General features: G+C 36.7%; 1 pseudogene; it reads right to left on the bottom strand.

Moving 5' to 3' along the window:
• Positions 1-3,054: 3,054 nt before the first annotated feature.
• LOC130887782 (actin-related protein 2/3 complex subunit 1A-like) lies at positions 3,055-3,582 on the bottom strand (annotated as a pseudogene).
• Between the last annotated feature and the right edge of the window lie 2,847 nt (positions 3,583-6,429).

The following is a 6,429-nucleotide window of genomic DNA, read 5'->3' as shown; positions in this document are numbered from 1 at the left end:
TGTATGTATACAACAGTTTCTCTCCCACATTTGTGCTTTATGGGAAATTTTTGTTTACCACATACAAAGTTTCTCTTTATAAAATAAAGATATAATTTTAAATATTTTTGTGTCATTCTAAGAATTTTCAATTACATTTTTGCACATCATTTCTTCCATAGTAATGTATTGTGCTGATTTCATTACCAAGATAATTCTTACAAAAATAGTAACATCAATATAATCTAATTATTCAGAGCTATTGAAATGTATGTTCACACATCTTCATCGAAGGCTTTTAATTATTCTGGCTTAATAGTATGTTTGATTTTGTAATAAAACCAGTTTTATTTTGCCACACTCATAGATATGAATGCGTAGGTTCTAACCATGTCATTTAGCTGAACTGCACAAAGAAAAAACACATACTGTGCGGAATCTTGAAAAAGAAAAGAAGGAAAAGGAAGGATAAGTCTGTGACATCAACCCCTGGGATAGATTAATGAAGGCAATAGTGGGGAGGGAGGGATGAAGAGAGGGAGAATAAAAATGCCAATTTTATTCAGGAGAAATTGCAAGTTTCAAAGACAGTAGCTTAGCTTATTTTTGTAGAATTGAAGATTTAATGAGAAATCTAAAAAAACACCAACACCTGGCATTGACCCTGTACCCTGTGGCTTCATTTTAAAAAGTTTCCTTTTATTTGTACCTGCTCATTTTTTCTAATTTGACATCTAAAACCTGACTCTTTTTTTTTAAAGCTCATTGGATATCATGATTGCTGTACACCTTTAATTCTTTGTTCTTATCTGCAAGACAGAGACAATCAGGTGCACATGTGCAAATCCATCACTATAAAAGCACAGGCCCTGGGCTGTGGGTACTCTATAAAAGACAAGCTGTCTACTCCATTGTGCTGCATACCTTTACAAGTGCATTATTTAACTTTGGTAATCAGGAAAATGGGATGGAAACACAACTCGAAAGAGAGGAGCAACCTGGTCATTAACAGAGGTGAAGAATATTTTCTTTCTCCCTAAAACTTTCCTCATTGGTATTATTAACTCCTGTAGTCTTTGATGCCAGTCCATGTTTTAGAGATTAGTGGATAGATCCAGAGTCCTCTGCTGCCCTCTTTGGAAGCCATTGTGGGAGTAATTGTTTCAAAGGCATGGGTATACTATTGCATAATTGATGTGGAACCATTTTGCATGTGCATGCATATGTAAGTGAGTGTGTTTGTGCTCCAGGCTATGTGGGTGTATGTACAAGTGCACATTTCATATTTCTTCTTTCACTATCCTCCTTATAGCGAATCCCTTGAAGGTTCAGAGAACTTGGACTTCACTAATTTGGTTAGGATAACTGTCATCCAAGCCCCGGGAATTTTTCCGTCTCTGCTTCTTTGGCACTGGAATTACAGACTTGTGTTGTCATGCCTGACATTTTACATGTGATCTGCAGATCAAACTCAGGATTTTATGATTGCATGTCAGGCATTTATCAAGTAAGCATATCCTAAGATCCCAGAAGATTTTGATTAGGACATTTTTTCGGGGACGTTAAAACTATAAAACTCATCCAGATACACTTGGAGTTGCCTTAATTAAGAACTCTAGATGCTTTTCGTAGCTGAGGTTTCAACCTCTGAGTTTCTCCTCTGACTTTGCCTCATGGTCATGGGCTAGGCTGTTCATTTCTGATAAGCCTCAAGTCAGACAACGAAGGAAGGTTGTCTAATATCTGTGGCTTTCTGATTTTACCTGCATTCTGTTGGTTAAAAATAACTGGCAAATATTTTAAGTTGACTTTCAGAAATGCTATAAGAAGTAAAACCTGCCTGCATAATTTATAGGGAGAGGAAGAGATCAATTGTGCCAAGAGGAGCAGAATGAGACACAGTATTAATGTGATATGAAACTGTGTCCAGGAGCTGGGTGGTGCTGCTGTTAGTGATGGTCGCATTGTAGTTGCTGAATGCAACTTGGAAGACAGGATGTTATTTAAATCTCATGTATCTGTTACAATGAATAAACACGAAACCCTTGAGTGAGTCTAGACCAAAGTGAAAATTGAACTGCGAAGCACAGGTGCTTGGCCATCGAGATCATTATTGTAGCTCCTGGGCTCACTTTAAAACAAGTGCTTATGATTATCAGACTCCAATGGAGGACGCATGCCAAAGCTCCATTTTCCTCTGTTTAGAAAACAATGCTGCACAGCATATTTTACAAATAGATTAGAATGGTTACCAACATGCACCAAATGCTGCTCTTCCTGTGTTAGCAATTTTACTAATACAGGCTAAGAACTGTGCCAGATCAACACGCCAAATGCTTTCCCAACTGCCAAAGGGGAGCTAAGCTTTTCTTTCTGGATCATACTTTGGAGATCAAGGTCTAATTTTACATTAAAAGTGATGTAAGGGGGGTATTGTGACTAATTTTTCCCATGTTTGGGATTTTTCTTTAATTTTTCAGCAGACAATGTAACACTTTCCTTACACCTAAAGTTAGGGTGGCAATCTTCCATAATAAACTACGTAAAGGGAGGCTTTGGTTGAAAATGCCATGAGATAGCAAAATCAAAACAAAATGAAATCAGGTAGAACAACAACCAATCCACTGATGTTCTCAAAACCCACACTTCACCCACAACATCTAAAGAACACACGTTAGTTGTTGATAAGTGTGGAAGTGTTTCCATGGGACTCTAATCCTCAGCAAATGTAGACAGCAGAGCATGCTCAGCCCTCTTCCTCGTGCTGCAAGGCAGAGGCTCACTTGCCTCCATGTTATCTGGAGGCCTTGGATGGAAGAATCCAAGGTCTTGAAATCCCAAATTGTCATGGCTCCATCAATGCCAGGAGTGCAAAATTTGTGACAATATTGTTTGTCCACCTCAGAAATAGACACTTGAGTGATGCTGTTCTGGTACAGTATCTCCAAGACTGGGTTGTAGTCCTCGGTCCTGGCCCTCTTGTCGATATTTTGGAAGCATTCTCTTTTGGACATGTAGCATTGGATGCTCTGTTTTGGCATGCCCTGCTTGGACACAAAGGTCAAACAGCCATGTTCACCAGGGTGGGGTAGCTACCATCTCTTTCAACACTCTGCATTTGAAATCACATGAGCCTACAGCCAGCTAAATGTTGTTGAAATGCCATTCAAAGCTGGGGGTTGTAGAGCAAGTCAGTTTCTTGATGTGCTTACTCACCCGCCAGCCATTTTTCAGACTCAAAATAATAAACAGAAATAAGCCCAGCTCTGCTCCATACAGAAAACTTGTTCTCTAGTGGGGTCATCTTCACAAAAGTGGCTACATGGTTAATCCTCAGGATCACCAAGGTGGGACTACAGATACCATATTTCTGACTCCAGACAGGAGCTGCAGTCTGTTCTGTAAGTGACAATGCAGTTGCTCTTAGGAATCCAGTCGATGACTGTGGTGTACTCATTGTGTTCCTTCAGCTCATGACCTTATTGGCTCCGATTCTTCTTGTAGATGTGCACGTCATGATTTGGGGGCTCAGGGCGATTTGGGTACTATCTCTTTGAAGGCATGGCAGATTATAGGCTCTAGCAGAATCTGATGCAGAGACATGATTCCTAAGTGTTTTCAAAGGTCAGAAACCTTTGGGATTCTGGAGGGTACAAGAGCGTGATTTAAGCACTCTGGTAACAGGCTCCCAACAGGCACTGATGGAGAACAGAGGTCCAGAGGGAGCAACTGATAGATTCCCAACTAATTTTTTATTCAAGATTCAGATTCATTGAAGGCCAATTAAAGAAAGAATCATGTAATAATTTTTATTGCTTTGTACTGACCCCAAACTCCAGATTGGTGTTGCTAATTTTACTTTAGCCTAAGCTTCTTCATGTTAATATAATAATGTACATGTAGATTACATGTAGATTAGTACTATAGCTTCTCCATGTGTAATGGAAGGCTACTTTAAACGAATAAAGTTACCACATGTATGCTATGAAGAATATAATGGCATTTTCTTCAAAAATACTATGGCTTGGAATTTTGAGGAATTGATTTGGTCATGAAAACTTTTCACTACTGATGGTTAACGTAATGTGAGTATATAATTTGATGGACTGTTGGGAGGGGGGAGCAAGTTGAAGGAAATGAGTCCTTCTGAGCATGTCACTGAACCTTTATTGCATGTATGGCTCCTTGCATGGTCCTCCCCTGCCTCTTTCTCCCAATCAGTTGCTCCTTACTGTAAGTGTCTGTCGCATCAAGACAAGAGATTATGGTCTGAAATGTCTGTGATCATGAGTACATTTACATCATTGATTTTTCTCAGGCACCTTCGAGACGGTGACAAGAAACTGAATGAGATGTTGACTAGATTGACTGATTTATTACTGATGCAAATGAGCAATAATTTTATAAGAATAATATTATTAACAATGGCTAACAATAATCAAACATAAAATATTATCATAAAATAGTCTAAGCAAGAAAATACAAAATGCATCTATACAATTGCAGCTGAAATGAACACTCTTGAGAGAGACTCCCAGGATAGTCACATACTAAGGACATCGAGGAGTCACATAGTGAAACACGTACATTTGCGGGCCTCAAGCTTTTTATTAACACAAATTTTTGTTTTATTGAAACCTACTTTCTTTTCATGAGGGGTAAATTATGAACAGATAGCTTAAAAATGTGTGGCATTGTAATTTAGAAGGTTATAATATGGGTAAAATAACACTGCAGATAGAAATTCTTACAAGACCACGTTTTTAAAAGTAAGCATACATCGTATTCTCTTGATTCTTGCATATTGCTTTATAGTCACTTTACAGGAAAAACACATTTACTTCAAACATGGAATTATTTATGAGTACCTACTGTGTGATACTCAATGTACTCAATACTTTTACTGTCTCCATTTGATCTGAATAAACAAAAGGACATGTTTACAAGTGAAAAGACACGGACAAATGTGTCTAATTGTGCTTTTTCAAAGATGCAATGGGGCAATAATATATTTGAGATTTGAACTAATCAATCACTATGGAACATAAGGAGAATTTTGATTAGTCTCTTGCTCAGAAACCGCTTTCAAAATTTGCAACCCTTACTAGATATTGAAAATCCAAATATCATGCTGCTTTTCCTACCTTTGTTCTTCTGCACTGATAGTTTTTAAAATGAAAGCCTTAATCTGTATTATATAGGATCATTAATTTCTGCATTTTACACTTGAGCAACAGCGCTCTGATTATCTGCTGCAATGAAAAGTAAGCAGTACTGCTTCTGCAGACTTAATTACCTACTGCAGGGCCTTTCTTCTCCCGTTACCACAAACTGTCGGGAAATGGGGTCAAAAGCATGATTAGAAACCAAATTAACCACCGAATCCAGAAAACAAACACAGAAACAGATCCAATAAGCCATTCTGATACAGAAATCGGTCTCTTATCACACCTCGATTTATCCAGAGAACAAAGCCACTGAGCAAAGAAATCTTCCATGGCATTTATGTATATGATAAAAATACAGTAAAATTAACACGGAATGAAAATCAGCATTGTAGGATAGTGAACAGAGTCAGCCTAGTAATAGGATTTTTATAAAATATTTTTATTTAACCTATTAAAACACATTTCCTTGGAAAGGCCATAAAGATATCTAATACTTTGTATGCTAATTTAAGCTAATTTTAAAAATTAAAATTATGATTTACATCCTATACAAATGTCAGTAAAATGCCCTCATGACTTAAAATATCAGTCTTCTCTGTCTCAAACTTTAGCTTTCAAATGTAGAAAATGAGACACTCATAATCAGTTTCTATAGTGTTGTAAAATCAGAATTAGTCTTGATTTTCTACATATGTTTTCTTTAATTGATAACTCCATGATTTAAGATCTGGCAGATGTTTTCTAATTCTCCGGAAATTGATACAATGAATGCTATCCTCTGAAACACACAGTTTCTGAAGACACTGCCAGAGATCCAAGGGATGTGGAAATATTTTTCTGGCTGCATGGAAAAGAAAAATCTCCTATAGATGCGGGTCTTCCTGTTTTGGGAAGTTAGTAGACAGTAATACAATGGTATAGTGCAAATGACATGCTGATCAATTTATATTAATCAGAACAATTGTGCTTATTTATATGTGCTATTTTTATATTGTAGTGATAGAACATTAATATGGTGATCTAACTTTAAAGATTATGAAGCAAATTTTGAAATATGCATAAAGGGAATGAGAAAGCAAAATAATAAAATATTTCTGTGACAGAAATGCAAATGAGTAGTAAAAATTATAGTCAACATTAAGAGATAATTTTGTTCATTCAGTACCATTTAGAATTTTTTTGCTTGAATGTATCACACACAATTAAATGCAAGAAGTCAAGAACTTAAGCTTAAATTATAATCAATTTTATTTTTTATAATATGGCTGTTTTCAGTGAAGTG

Source organism: Chionomys nivalis, chromosome 16 (genome assembly GCF_950005125.1).
Source record: "Chionomys nivalis chromosome 16, mChiNiv1.1, whole genome shotgun sequence".
In the NCBI taxonomy this organism is placed as follows: Eukaryota; Metazoa; Chordata; class Mammalia; order Rodentia; family Cricetidae; genus Chionomys; species Chionomys nivalis.
The sequence above is the reverse complement of the archived record's forward strand: the minus strand, read 5'-3'. Positions and strand labels throughout refer to the sequence as shown.